This window comes from Bombina bombina, chromosome 2 (assembly GCF_027579735.1).
Source record: "Bombina bombina isolate aBomBom1 chromosome 2, aBomBom1.pri, whole genome shotgun sequence".
NCBI lineage: Eukaryota > Metazoa > Chordata > Amphibia > Anura > Bombinatoridae > Bombina > Bombina bombina.
The window spans coordinates 89,558,504-89,573,761 of record NC_069500.1 but is presented as its reverse complement, the minus strand read 5'-3'; positions in this window follow the sequence as shown (position 1 = coordinate 89,573,761).

Genomic DNA, 15,258 nt, shown 5'->3' with positions numbered 1-15,258 from the left:
CACCAAACTGGATTTAAGAGGTGCATATAATTTAATTAGAATTCGCAAAGGTGATGAATGGTTAACTGCCTTTCGCACTAGGTATGGTCTCTATGAGTATTGTGTCATGCCTTTTGGTTTGTGCAATGCACCTGCAACTTTTCAGTTTTTCATTAATGATGTTTTCAAAGATTTACTTGACACATACATTGTCATTTATTTGGACGATATTCTCATTTATTCAAATTCCAAAGAGGATCACATACAACATGTCAGAACAGTTCTTTCAAGATTAAGACAGAACAACTTATATGTTAAGGCAGAAAAATGTATATTCAATTCTGATACTATTTCTTTCCTGGGGTATCATATTTCACCAAAAGGAATATCCATGGAGGACAACAAAGTACAAGCTATCACTAACTGGCCTATTCCAAAAAATAAGAAAGAGCTCCAGAGATTCCTAGGATTCTCAAATTTTTATAGAAAATTTATTAAAGGTTTCTCTACTATTGCAAAACCTCTCACATTACTCACCCGAAAGAATAACAAATACCACTGGAACCAACAGGCAGATGAGTCTTTTAACGCTCTCAAACATAGTTTCATTACCGCTCCAATTCTACAATTCCCAGATCCATCGAAACAATATACATTAGAAGTAGATGCATCCGAATTTGCAATAGGAGCCATTCTGTCTCAAAAAGATTCTTCTACCAACATGCTTCACCCTGTTGCATATTATTCTCGGGTTATGAATTCGGCCGAAATTAATTACCCAATTGGGGAAAAAGAACTTCTAGCCATCAAGGCTGCATTAGAATTTTGGAGACATCTATTAGAAGGCGCAAGATTTCCAATCATCATATTTACAGATCATCGTAATCTACAATATCTAAAAACTAACAAAAGTCTTTCTTCCAGACAAGTCAGATGGAGTTTATTCTTTACTAGATTTGATTTTATAATCACTTATCGTCCAGGAGTAAGAAATACAAAGGCAGATGCTCTATCTAGATATTCAACTCCATTAACTGAGAGTTCTGAACTAAACTCAATAATACCACCAGAAAAATTCATTGGCCTCTTAGTGGGAAAAACATCTATTCTCAAAGAACAACAACAGAATGATCCATTGATTAATGATTCTAGGATTCATAAAGGTAACGATGGATTTTTTTACCATGGTCATGCACTGTATGTTCCAGAATCTCTTAGGAATGACATTTTAGCTATGGCACATGATATTCCACTTTCAGGACATCCTGGTTTCAAGAAAACTCTTCATTTAATTCAAAGGGATTTTTGGTGGCCGCATATGATTCAGTCTGTAAAGCAGTACATACAAGGGTGTGCTGTATGTACCAAATGTAAATCTCAAAGAATTCACCCTTATGGTTTACTTCTATCTCTTCCAATCGCTGACAGACCTTGGCAAGATATTGCCCTAGACTTCATTGTCGATCTACCTCCCTCTTCTAACAACACAGTAATCCTGGTTGTTGTGGATCTCTTTTCAAAAATGGCACATTTTATACCTATTCACACTTTGCCAACAGCTTCAGAAACAGCAGAATTGTTCATCAAACATATTGTCAGATTGCATGGGTTACCTAAGTCTATTACGACTGACAGGGGTACACAATTTACCTCTAGATTTTGGACACAACTCTGTTCTAGTTTGCATATTGATCGCCGTTTGAGTTCAGCTTACCATCCTCAAACAAACGGTCAGACCGAAAGGACTAATCAGAGTTTAGAGCAATATCTAAGATGCTACTGTACATTTCAGCAGGACAACTGGTCTTCTCTTCTTCCTACTGCTGAATTCTCATATAATAACACCATTAATTCATCTACCAATACAACTCCATTTTTCATTAACTATGGGTTTCATCCCTCTTATCATCTTCTTCAAAGATCAGAAAGTTCTTGTCCCTTGGTAAATGACACTGTGAATACAATTGCTGAAGGATTCATTCAACTAAAACAGATTTTACTACAATCTCAAGAAAGGCAAAAACGTTATTATGACTTAAGGAGAACAAAACCTCCTGAGTATAAGGTGGGAGATCTAGTTTGGTTGTCTTCTAAACACTTGAAGCTTCACATTCCCAGTAAAAAGCTTGGTTCTCTGTTTATTGGTCCTTACAAAATTATTAGGATTGTTAATGCTAATGCTGTCACTTTACAACTACCAAGTTCTTTTAAGATACATCCAACATTTCATGTATCCCTTTTGAAACCTTATGTTCCAGTCAGAGATCAAGCCTTGACAACTCAAGTTCCGACACTCATTGAGGATGAAGTATCATATGAAGTTGATTCCATTTTGGATTCTAGATTCTATAAGAATTCTCTACAGTATTTAGTTCGGTGGAAAAATTATTCATCAGAAGAGGATTCTTGGGAACCATCCACTAATTTATCAGCCCCTAGATTGGTATCTCTGTTTCATCGCAGACATCCAGACCGTCCCAAACCCTGATCTGCGGAGCAGATCGTTAAGGGGGGTGTCCTGTCATATCACAGTAATTCCCAATCTCTATACTTCATCTTTTCCACGTTTCACTGTCCCTTTAAACATAATATCACATGACCGTTATGCCTTTATAAGCCCTCCTCTCTAATTCATCGATGCTTGGTAATTTGATTCACATGAGGAGTGATCACAACTTTCAAGAAGCTCTCTCCATTTTCGTCAAGTTGTTTTCTAACTTTATATCTGCAAAGTTCTCTTCAATCACAGGACAGCATACTTCATTCTGAAACGCTAACTGACATTCAGCGTGTCTGCAGTAGTTCGGCGTCTGACGTCATCAGCACTCCGGGAGTCAGTGTCGCAGCTCCTCTCTGTTGCCGGATTCAACACTGCTTCTCAGGACAACTGAATTGCTATCAAGCATAGTCTTCACAAGTACACGCTGGTCATGAAGTGTTGGGTATCGTACTAAACATAAAGTTATTGCTGAAGTTACGCTAATATCATATGTTCCTAAGACTGTATATACTAACTAATCAAGCTTATACATATACGTTACTAATGGAAAGTGTGCATGTTTAACATCCTCTGCATATATCCTGGTTATTTCTGCATACAATACACTGCCATAACAATTCTGCTGCATTCATAAATAAGGTTGCATATGAACTTTACTACCCTGAACATTAAAGCATTGTACCTGATTGATAAGCTACAATCTATTTAAAGAGATACTAACAGAGCTTCAATTACATAAAGTTATATTTTATTCTATATCCAAAGAGATTATCTATTGTTTAGCAAATGCTATTATAGTACTTAGGAGAGTATTAGCACACTCACATTGTTGTGCATATCTCCAACAACTAAAGATAGTTGTTATTTACTTTTGACCTAAACAGGTCACCCTCAGTCAATGAGCATAATAAGGTTCCTAGTTTATCAAGGTACCTAGGTTTGGTGTGAGACTGAGTGGAGTAGATACAACTGGGTTCATATTAATTATATAATAAATCCTCACACCTAGTGAAATGCTAGTGCAATGCCGCCCACTGATCACTGGTAGCCAATTGGCCGCTTTCAGGGGCTGTCAATCATCCTGATCGAAAAAGGGCACGAAAAAAGACACAAGAAGGATGCTTAAAAAATGATGTGTGAAAATCCAAAACAAGGCATCAGAGATGAAGCGAGATGGACTGCGTTGAGAAGTAACCATGTCATAGTAACCTTATCAGCCAATCGGAATTAAGGTAGGAAAATTCTGATTGGCTGATTGAATCAGCCAATCAGATTGAAGTTCAATCCGATTGGCTGATCCAATCAGCCAATCAGATTGAGCTCGCATTCTATTGGCTGATCGGAACAGCCAATAGAATGCGAGCTCAATCTGATTGGCTGATTGGATCAGCCAATCGGATTGAACTTGAATCTGATTGGCTGATTCCATCAGCCAATCAGAATGTTCCTACCTTAATTCTGATTGGCTGATAGAATTCTATCAGCCAATCAGAATTCGAGGGACGCCATCTTGGATGACGTCCCTTAAAGGAACCGTCATTCGTCAGGAAGTCGTCGGTGAAGAAGGATGTTCCACGTCGGCGGGATGAAGATGGAGCAGGAAGAAAGAAGATTGACTTCAACCGGATCATGGACCTCTTCAGCTCCCGCTTGGATCAAGACTTCAGCCGGATCATGGACATCTTCAGCCCCCGCTTTGGCCAAGACTTCAGCCGGATCATGGACATCTTCAGCCCCCGCTTGGGCTTGGATGAAGACTTCGGAGCCTGGACGGATCGGTTATGCCCGGCGTGGTGAAGATAAGGTAGGATGATCATCAGGGGCTTAGTGTTAGGTTTATTTAAGGGGGGTTTGGGTTAGATTAGGGGTATGTGGGTGGTGGGTTGTAATGTTGGGGGGTATTGTATGTTATTTTTTACAGGCAAAAGAGCTGTTTTCTTTGGGGCATGCCCCGCAAAAGGCCCTTTTAAGGGCTGGTAAGGTAAAAGAGCTTTTCTATTTTAATTTTAGAATAGGGTAGGGCATTTTTTTATTTTGGGGGGCTTTGTTATTTTATTAGGGGGCTTAGAGTAGGTGTAATTAGCTTAAAATTGTTGTAATATTTTTCTAATGTTTGTAAATTATGTTTTTATTTTTTGTAACTTAGTTCTTTTTTTATTTTTTGTACTTTAGTTAGTTTATTTAATTGTATTTATTTGTAGGTATTTTATGTAATTAATTTAATGATAGTGTAGTGTTAGGTTTAATTGTAACTTAGGTTAGGATTTATTTTACAGGTAATTTTTTAATTATTTTAACTAGGTAGCTATTAAATAGTTATTAACTATTTAATAGCTATTGTACCTGGTTAAAATAATTCCAAAGTTGCCTGTAAAATAAATATTAATCCTAAAATAGCTACAATATAATTATTAGTTATATTGTAGCTATATTAGGGTTTATTTTATAGGTAAGTATTTAGCTTTAAATAGGGTTAATTTATTTAATAAGAGTTAATTTATTTAGTTAGATTAAAATTATATTTAAGTTAGGGGGGTGTTAGTGTTAGGGTTAGACTTAGCTTTAGGGGTTAATAAATTTAATAGAGTAGCTGCGATGTCCGGTCTGCAGATTAGGGGTTAATACTTGAAGTTAGGTGTCAGCGATGTTAGGGAGGGCAGATTAGGGGTTAATACTATTTATTATAGGGTTATTGAGGCGGGAGTGAGGCGGATTAGGGGTTAATACATTTATTATAGTAGCGGTGAGGTCCGGTCGGCAGATTAGGGGTTAATTATTGTAGGTAGCTGGCGGCGACGTTGTGGGGGGCAGATTAGGGGTTAATAAATATAATATAGGGGTCGGCGGTGTTAGGGGCAGCAGATTAGGGGTACATAGGTATAATGTAGGTTGCGGCAGTGTACGGAGCGTCAGATTAGGGGTTTAAAAAAATATGTAGGTGTCAGCGATAGCGGGGGCGGCAGATTAGGGGTTAATAAGTGTAAGGTTAGGGGTGTTTAGACTTGGGGTACATGTTAGGGTGTTAGGTGCAGACATAGGAAGTGTTTTCCCATAGGAAACAATGGGGCTGCGTTAGGAGCTGAACGCTGCTTTTTTGCAGGTGTTAGTTTTTTTTTTCAGCTCAAGCGGCCCCATTGTTTCCTATGGGGGAATCGTGCACAAGCATGTTTTTGAAGCTGGCCGCGTCCGTAAGCACCGCTGGTATTTAGAGTTGCAGTGGCGGTAAATTATGCTCTACGCTCCTTTTTTGGAGCCTAACGCAGCCATTCTGTGAACTCTAAATACCAGCGGTATTTAAAAGGTGCGGGGGGAAAAAAAACAGCGTTAGCTACGCGGGTCGTTACCGACAAAACTTTAAATCTAGCCATTTGCAAGTTAGATAATAGAAGTAAATTGGAATGTTGTTTAAAATTTTATTCTCTACTTGAATTATGAAATACATTTTTTTGGTTTAGTGTCCCTTTAAACATTTTGAGTCACCAGCTCCTACTGAGCATGTGAAGAATTCACAGAATAAGCGTATATGCATTTGTGATTGGCTGATGGCTGTCACATGGTACGTGTATGCATTTATTATCGACTGATGGCTGTCACATGGTACAGTGGGAGTGGACATAGACAAAACTTTTAAATTTGTCAGAAAAAAAATCTACTACTCATTTGAAGTTCAGACTATTGCATTGTCTTGTTATCTTGCATTTGTTGATTACGCAAATCTACTGTGTTGACTGGTCCTTTAACTGCAAAGGGCTCCAATGCAGTTATATATATGTCTTTATGTCTGTACTTTTGTGTGCAATATTTTTTTATATATTTTTGTTAGATACTGTTATAATGAGTGTAACTGTACTTTGTAATGTATTTTTATCTGTTTTGTGCAACTTTTTTGTTTCACAAAACAGTTAACCAGAGCTCTGAAGTCATTGTAATCATTTTATAGTGAATTGTCTTTGCGTTCAAGCAATCACATTTACTTTCAACTCATAATACAAGAGGAGGAGCCAGAGGATCTCAAACACCCGTGATAAACCCCTTATCTCTCAAGGGCAAAAGTTTGCGCTCCACTCATAAACTGGCCATAAATAAGTAATTGCTTGAATGTTGTATTCAAAGCAAAGATTAGACTGATGATAATTTGTACTTGTGTTTTAAAAAAAATTATATTAGTTGTTCAAATATTGAAAAAATAAAAATGTCTATAAAGCAGTGGGTGCTGCCATATTGTAACTTAGGTTACCTTTTCTGCTGAGGCCAATTAGGAATGGTTATAAATAGCTTACTAGAGTGTGCAACCAATGACTGTGTGGAATACAGCTGTATCTGCATTTCCATGTTTAACATGAATAGGAAAGCCGACAATATTTAGAATTAAATTACAGGAAAGGAGAATGAAATAAATAATGAAAGTATATTGCAAAGTTGTTTTACTACAAGTAATTAAACAATTAATTTTAATATTTTGAGGTGTTTGATGTTCCTTTTAATACTGCATAAATGCATAATAAAAAGACAATGCAATATCACTTACTCTGAATTTCAAATAAGTAGTAGATTTTGGACAAATGTCAGTTACTTCCATTTTCCCTGCCCCCGTATCATGTGACAGCCATCAGCCAACCAAAAATGCATATACATATATAATGTCAACTCTTGCACATGCTCATTAGGAGCTGACACCTCAGGAAATGTGTAGAAAAAAAGATTGTGCGCAATTTGATAATGCAAGGAAATTGGAAGCTTTTTTTTTTAATTGCCTGCTCTATCTGAATCATGAAAGTTTAATTTTGAAATTAGTGTCCCTTTAAATGTTTGGGTAAATGTATCAACCAATCAGCAAGTGCAACCCAGGTGATGAACCAAAAATGGCCCTGCATCTAAGCTTACATTCTTGCTTTTCAAATAAAGATATCAAGAGAACGAAGAAAATTTAATAAAAGGAGTAAATTAGAAAGTTGCTTAAAATTGCTTAAAATTTGGGTTTACTATCCCTTTAACTATGACCCACTGCATAGTAATGTACTGCAGCCAGTAGTGTAGGGAAGCTTTTATTTATCATATCATTCTTTTTAAATAAGACTTAAAACGTTGAATTCAGAGTTGCAGTTTTAACTCAAGAAAATTATAATAATTATAATAATTATTATAATTATAATTTTATCCAAACTTGGCTGGATAGAATGTAAAAAACCACACAGACACTCACAGGGGCTGCCCTCAGGAAATGATCTAAAAAAGGTTTGTCCCTTCCAGGTGCAAGATGTCCTATATAAAGTAATAGAGCTTGCCGGATAGGGAACCTTTACCAGGGAGTGGGAGGGGGGCACGTTAAAAAAAATGAAATACTGCAGTCAATACAAAACAAAATACTCTAGTTTCAGTGTATGATATCTTAAAATAGCAGATACGTTCGTATACATGGTTTTTTTTTCTATTAGAGTAATGTGTTTTGCATATTTTGACTTTTGGTTGAAGATTTTTATCCTTATTCATCATTTTTCTACTTCCTAATTTTTTTTACTTTTTTCAACCTATTTTTTAACCCCATTTTTGAGTTTCATCACTCACACCACTATATTTTTTATCTAAACTACCACCTATGAGGAATCATCTATAATATAATATTATTGGATTCTACCTAATCATCACACATCTTGGAAATTCTACACCAAACGGTTTACTCACCCTGGGATTATAAACTACACTCAACTGAAAGAAACATTTTGTGACTTTTCACAGCATTACTGCTGAGACCCCACTGGGTGCTCAGTGCTACATTTGAGAACTAAGAAGGTGGTTTAGTGTTGCTTTAGTAGTATTCTCTCTCCTTATACTAAGCATTGTGAACTGTCATCACTTACCAGCTATTTTGTATGTAAACATAATATTGCTGATATACATGGATCCATGTTAATATAACTGTTTGAATATTCCATATATGTGCAATTGCACATTGCTTTATTGTTTTAATTACCAATGTTTTAATTGTCAAATTTTTAATTGTCTACTAACTGTTATCTAATAAATACATCAATACATTTATTACATAATAATACAATACACCAGATCTGGCACAGAAATTTCAGCTATGCCCATGGAACGTCCCTATTCAGCCCTCTCACAAAGGCAGGGCAAACTCATTTTACAATAATGAAAACAATACTACACTTTTTTTGCATGTGCAGTGTAATTTAAGGACAATTTCTACAGTGTGTCTTAAAGGAACATTGTACACTAGATTTTTCTTTTAATAATTGTGTTGTAGATGATCCATTTATTTAGCCCATTTGGGTGTGTTTTTGTAAAAATGTATAGTTTTGCTTATATTTAAATAACATTGTGCTGATTTTCAGACTCCTAACCAAGCCCCAAAGTTTTACAGGTATACTGATGTATACAGACTTTAGATTGCTTCTGTTTGTATAATGGGTGAGGGTCTATTCATATGTCATATGCAGGGGAGGGGGGTCTGCTCTCAGCCCCTTTCAGTGGGTTTTCCAAACTATCTTATCAATAGTGCTAAATTAGGAGCTTCTAAATAAGTTTTTAAAAGGTTTTATATCAGTATCTGTGCATATTATTCTTTATAGTAGTGTCTATTACATGCAGTTAAATTAAAATTGGTGTATACTGTCCCTTTCAATATTATTTTTCCTGTGTAATTTAAAAATGAATATTTCATTTACCATAAAATAATTAGTTTTGCAGAACTATTTTGTTTTGAATTTTAATGCAATTTAACAATAGAATTTTAACTGTGTGTTATTATTTAAAAATTTCATTTATACGCTTTTTAAATTACGATTTTTGTGAGCACTAAAATAATTATGTGTCTCTTTCACTAAATGCAATTGTTGTACTAAACCCTTGGCCCCTAACTTTCCAAGTAAACTCCCCACGCTGCCTGGTCTGCAGCAGAGCTGCTTTGCAACATGCGCTATGTGCACAGGTTGCTCTGTGGCATTCCTCTGCTCCATGCCACTGGTCCCCAGCAGATGATGTGACCCTGAAGCGATCCACCAGCCCTGAAAAGATGGACAGGCAGTGGGCCCCAGCATTGCAGGGCCTGCAGGGCAAGGATTTCCGCCACTGCAAGAGACACACACACTGTTTTCAAGGTAAAAACTGCCTTTAGAGAATTCCATTAGGGGCTTCATCAGTGGTGGTTCTAAAATGTAATATTTGGGGGGCTAATTGAGGGGGCTAACAAATACGGTGAAAAATTTGAAAGATACAGCACACATAATATATGGAGTCCTTTGCAACTCGACGGGACTGCATATCAACCCGGTACTCCCATAGAACTGCAACTGGGCTTCATATTCGTAGCAAGATTTCTTACAGAATCTCGTAAACCCAGAGATAATCGAGCCCCAAGAGACTTCTGGTTTTAGCAGTGGCATAATATAAAATTAAAACTTAAAGTCACCCACCCCATCACAAAAATGTTGAAGCTTTTTTTTCTTAATTAGTCCCAGGTAAAAATATAAAAAAAAATTCCAACAGTATTTAAATGCATCATCTTGGAAGGGAGTCCAAGGGTTCGATTTATCAATCATTTGGGGAGTTCTCCTTTCTGTTCTCCTATCAGTTCTCCGCAGCTTGCCTATGGAGAGGCGCACATCTGAGCCCGTATTTATCATAAAAAGTTGTTTTTTCTCCATAGGAGAGCTGAGGAGAAATAATGATACATTTCTCCAGTCAAATTATTTTCTTCTCCTTATTTATCACTAAAAATAAGCAACTATTCTCCATGTCTATCATATATAAAGCAATATATACTGTATATTTATACAGCCTTCCTAGTAGCTTTGTTAATGCCCCTCTTCAGCAAACTTTGATATAAGAAAATAGATCTACATTTTCATTGTTTTTGTGCTTCAATTTTAGCGCTTTTTTATATCTTATTTTTATGCCCCAATAGACATAATTTTTGTTCTCTGTTATATATTATTTTGGCGCTTCATTATATATTTTTTAATTATTATTATTGCGCTCCAATAACCATTATTATTGTGCTTTGTTATAGATCATTTTTGCACATTGTAGAGCCCTTTTTTGTGTAACTGCTTCTACAACTGGTAGAGAATAGATTTCTAATGCTGTTCTCCACTGTAGCTATGGAGAACTTTAATGCAGGAACTTGCAAGAGAACTTTCAGTCCTCCACAGGAGAATATAAATGATACATTTGTAAGTAGGAGAATTATGAGGAGAACTATATGAAATACAACTAAAAAGATCTAATTTAACCCTTTTTTTTTGGAGAACATGTTTTCCAAGGAGAGTGAGAACAGAGTAGGAGAATTTTACAGTCGAACTTTTTGAATGATAAATAGGAGAATTATTAATCATGAGAACTTTTAGGAGAAAACCTAGGAGAATATGAATGATAAATTGAGCCCCAAAGGTTATGTTTCAACTTTCTTTTAATGAAATACTGAAACCAGTAATTTACCTGCCTTTTGCAGCAGAGTGAGAGCATTCAAGGGAAGGTTTTTATCTGATTTTTTAATAACTTTTTTTTTTTTAAATATATAAACTTTCCATGTCATGTGACATACAGTCTATTTTATTTAAAGTGCATATCAGTTTTTTCTTGGTTAGTGCTCACATTATTTAAATGCACACAGTTTTGTAGAAAATTACATTTAGGCATACTAATTTAACTTTTAATTTCCTGTCTTGCTGTCATTAAATTCTGTAAATGACTATTAAATTCAGTAGAATCTTGTAATAAACAAGTGTATAACCAAAACACAATACAATAGCACTAACGCTGAATTTTAAATGAGCAGTAGTTTTTTACAAATTTAAAAATTCCCTTTGATTGAACTGGCATTCTATATTATGTGACAACCATCAGCCACTCATGGACTCGTATATGTATACACCATGAACTCTTGCACATGCTCAGTAAAAACAGGTGTCTCAGAAAGAGTGTATATATAAAGACTTACACAATTTGATAATATTAGTAAAGTGGAAAGTCTGTTAAAACTGCATGCTCTATCTGAATCTTGAAGCTTAAATTTTGACTTTAGTGTCCCTTTAAATATGCTTTAATTCTTTCTTTTAACTCACCTTACTTTATATAACTACCCATATGGCTCAATGTATTAAGCAGCATAAGCTGCTTTTGAAGCCTTGTGGGACAGGCTTGCACATGTGAGCACGCTTCCAGCAATGTAAAAAGTAGCAATCGGATCACCAATTCTTACACTCTCAGTCTTCACTGAGGTGGCGGATGAAAATCACCCCGTTTTGTTGTAGAAAAGTAGTCGTGCTGAATAGAACCAGAGATGTATCAGAGATCTTGCTAACGAGAGACTGGCTGTGCATGTTCTGGGACATTTTAAAGTTATGATCAGGATTTTATTACAAGACCAGAGACTCCTATTTTGCATACTTTCTTTTACTACTCAAAATGCAGCACTTTAAAAAAATAACAAAGCATCATCAGATACAATAATATTAAAACAGTACAGAAAATAAAGAATAACAATAAGTAGCTAGAGTGTGAGCTAACATAACACCAGGAAAAAAGTGACCAATCAGAGTAGGAATAGTGACCATAAACTGACCAATACACAGTCAAACCTCCTCTCTCTTTCTTTTGCTGCTCATCTCTGAGATAAGTTCTGGAAAAGGTTGATGTGAAAATTCTATTGTTTGAAGTGTTTCATTTATTGTTATTTCATTATTACTTCATTGTTATTGTTTTTGAGTTTTATTATGATTATTTCCTTTATCCTTATTTATTTTTCTGTGTTATAATTTTTTTCCCTCTGTCATTTTTTCTTTTCAGTTTTGTTTTTAGCTTTGCCTTCCGGTTTTTCCCCTTTTTAATTCTCTTTCTTACTCTGTATTTATACCTTAGCTTTCTGTTTTCTTCATTTTTCGTTTTACCTTGTTTTCACCTGCAGAACACTACAGCTGTTTTGTGTCACATTACGGAGTTTGTTGCGGCCGCCATTTTGTGACCTGTCAGTCAAACTTCCTTCCTGCCCTCTCCTGCCGACATTTCCTGTCAGAAGATTCACTCAACACATCGTTCTCTCTGAAGTAGCAACAGTTTCAACTTTGGCTGTTGTGGCTTTATTTCTCTCAGCTAGTTATCGTTTTCTTAGCTCACACTGCCATCTTGTGGGAAAGACATCTTGTAGTTAAAGGGACACTAAACCCAAAAATTTTCTTTCATGATTCAGAAAGAGAATGCAAATTTAAAAAACAATCCAATTTACTTCTATTATTTATTTTGCTTCATTTTTTAGATATCCTTAGTTGAAGAAAAAGCAATGCACATGGGTGAGCCAATCACATGAGGCTTCCAAGTTCAGCAACGAATCAGCAGCTACTGAGCCTATCTAGATATGCTTTTCAGCGAAGAATATCAAGAGAATTAAACAAATTAGATAATAGGAGTAAATTAGAAAGTTGTTTAAAATTGCATGCTCTTTCTATATCATGAACGGAAAAAAAATGGGTTTCATGTCCCTTTAATACAAAATGTATCTGCGTTATATATTGAATTTTTTTCTGTCAGAGAAATTTTAGGCTATAGTATTTTATTGTTAACCTTGTCAGGCAAAGTTTTTTGTTACACATATATTTTATTGATACATATCTTTCTGTTTTATTTATTTAGTTAGTTTTAAAAAATGATTTATATAAAATTTCTGAAGCTGCAGAATCTTCTGCTCCTTTAACTGTTCATGAAAACAAAACATGATTGATTCTTCCATGAATAAATTATTTAACAAAATGTCATCCTTGATAGAAGGTCAATCTCAAGGTTCTAAAAAACCTATTAAAAGAAAAATTGCATCTAGCACAGTTAAATCTAGCAATAAGCTGGTGTCTAAATCTCGTCAAATATTAACTGACATTACAATTCCTCACAGCAAAGGAACAAAAACCGCTGTATAAAGAACCCTTCATCCCAAGTGTACCCAAATGGGAGATTCTAAAGAAATATCTAAATCGAAATCTAAGATTATTTCTAAGGTTAAACCTCAATCTTCATCAGATTTTAATTCCTCTGATGAAGATAATTATACAGACATTAATTCAGACTCATTTAATGGCAATTCTGATGATTCAGAATATTCTCCTGTGGCGAGAAAAATTAAAAAAAATTCTAAAAAGACTAAGGATGATGAAGATGACATTGAATTTGTTGATTGTTTGGGTAACCCCAGGTTCAATCCTAACAAGTTACATCACCCTAGGTCTGCAGAATGGTGCCCATCTATTGATATTGCCAAATTTATTGATTTTCATCTTAAAAAATCGCTCAAAAAACAGACACGCAATAAAATGAAAGCGGAGTGCCCCCGTCCTTTATTACCTAAAAATGCTTCAGTTACTCCTGAAGTAGACCCAAAAATTTTAAAATGTATTGGTGCTCCAGGCTATAAAATCAAAAAAGGTTTGGTGATTCTTATCTTAAAGATTTGAATCAATATGTAAATACATTCTCCAATTTAAACAAGGTTAAAACATCTGTTAGAAAAATATTTTATCCTTACCATAATTTCTCTGACAGGGCCGGGAAAGGTAGAGGCCGCTTTCCCGGCTGCCAACCCTTTGTATCAAGGTCTCAATATTACCAATCCCAAAACCAAAACCAATTTCACCAGAACCAATATCAATTTCAAAGAAACTTCCAAGAACCCTCAACCTCTTCCTTTTTCCCATCTCGAGCCCGACCTTGGAGTCAAAGAGGTTTCAGAAGCAGAACAAGGTCAAGAACTGCTCCAGGTAAATACATCCTTTCCTTTCCCTGTTCTTTCTTTCCCAGACAAAATTGGTGGCAGAATCACTTTATTTGCTCAAAATTGGTCCTTAACTTCAGATCCCTGGGTTCTCCAAGCAGTTTCTTGCATACACATAGAATTCACCTCCCTTCAAGTTCAAATAAAATTTCCTCATCCTATTCAGTTTTCTCAAGAAGACAAAATTTTGGTCCAAAATGAAATTTCAAATCTATTTTCCAAAAGTGCGATTCTCCCTGTACTTCAGCCTCACAATATTTATTTAAGCAACTTATTTCTGGTAAAAAAGAAAAACAATCAATTAAGACCAGTTATAAATTTAAAATCCCTAAATGCTTATGTTGCATACTACCATTTCAAAATGGAAGGTATTCATCTGTTGAGAGAATGTTTAAGAGAAATCAATTGGTTAGTTTGTTTAGATCTCACAGATGCTTATCTAACCGTGCCCATTGCCCAAGATCATTGGAGATATCTGACGTTCCGTTGGGAAGATCAACTCTGGAATTTCACTTGCCTACCATTCCGTCTATCCTCTGCTCACTGGATTTTCACCAAGCTACTCAAACCAGTAGTGGCTTGGTAAAGACTTCGAAGTGTTTGTCTTATAATCTATCTAGACGACATTCTGATTATGGACCAGAATTCTCTCTTCAGAATCATTTGTTTACCGCTATAACTTTATAAGACTCTTTGGGTTTTATTGTGAACAAACAAAAATCGGTTCTTTTGCCAACCAGATCTCTTATTTTCTTAGGTTTTCAGATAGACACTGTTCTCTCCACCTTGAGTCTTCCTTTAAACAAAGTGAAGAATATCAAGAAAGAAATTTCCAAATCTTTAGCCAAAGATTCTGTACCTATCTGGACTATAGCCAGAATAGTAGGTTTACTATCATCCTCTATTCAGTCTATTTTTCCTGCCCCTCTCCATTATCATGAACTCTAGAGATTAAAGATTCTTCATTTGAGGAAAGGTTTTTCTTATTCTCATTTGATCCCCTTTA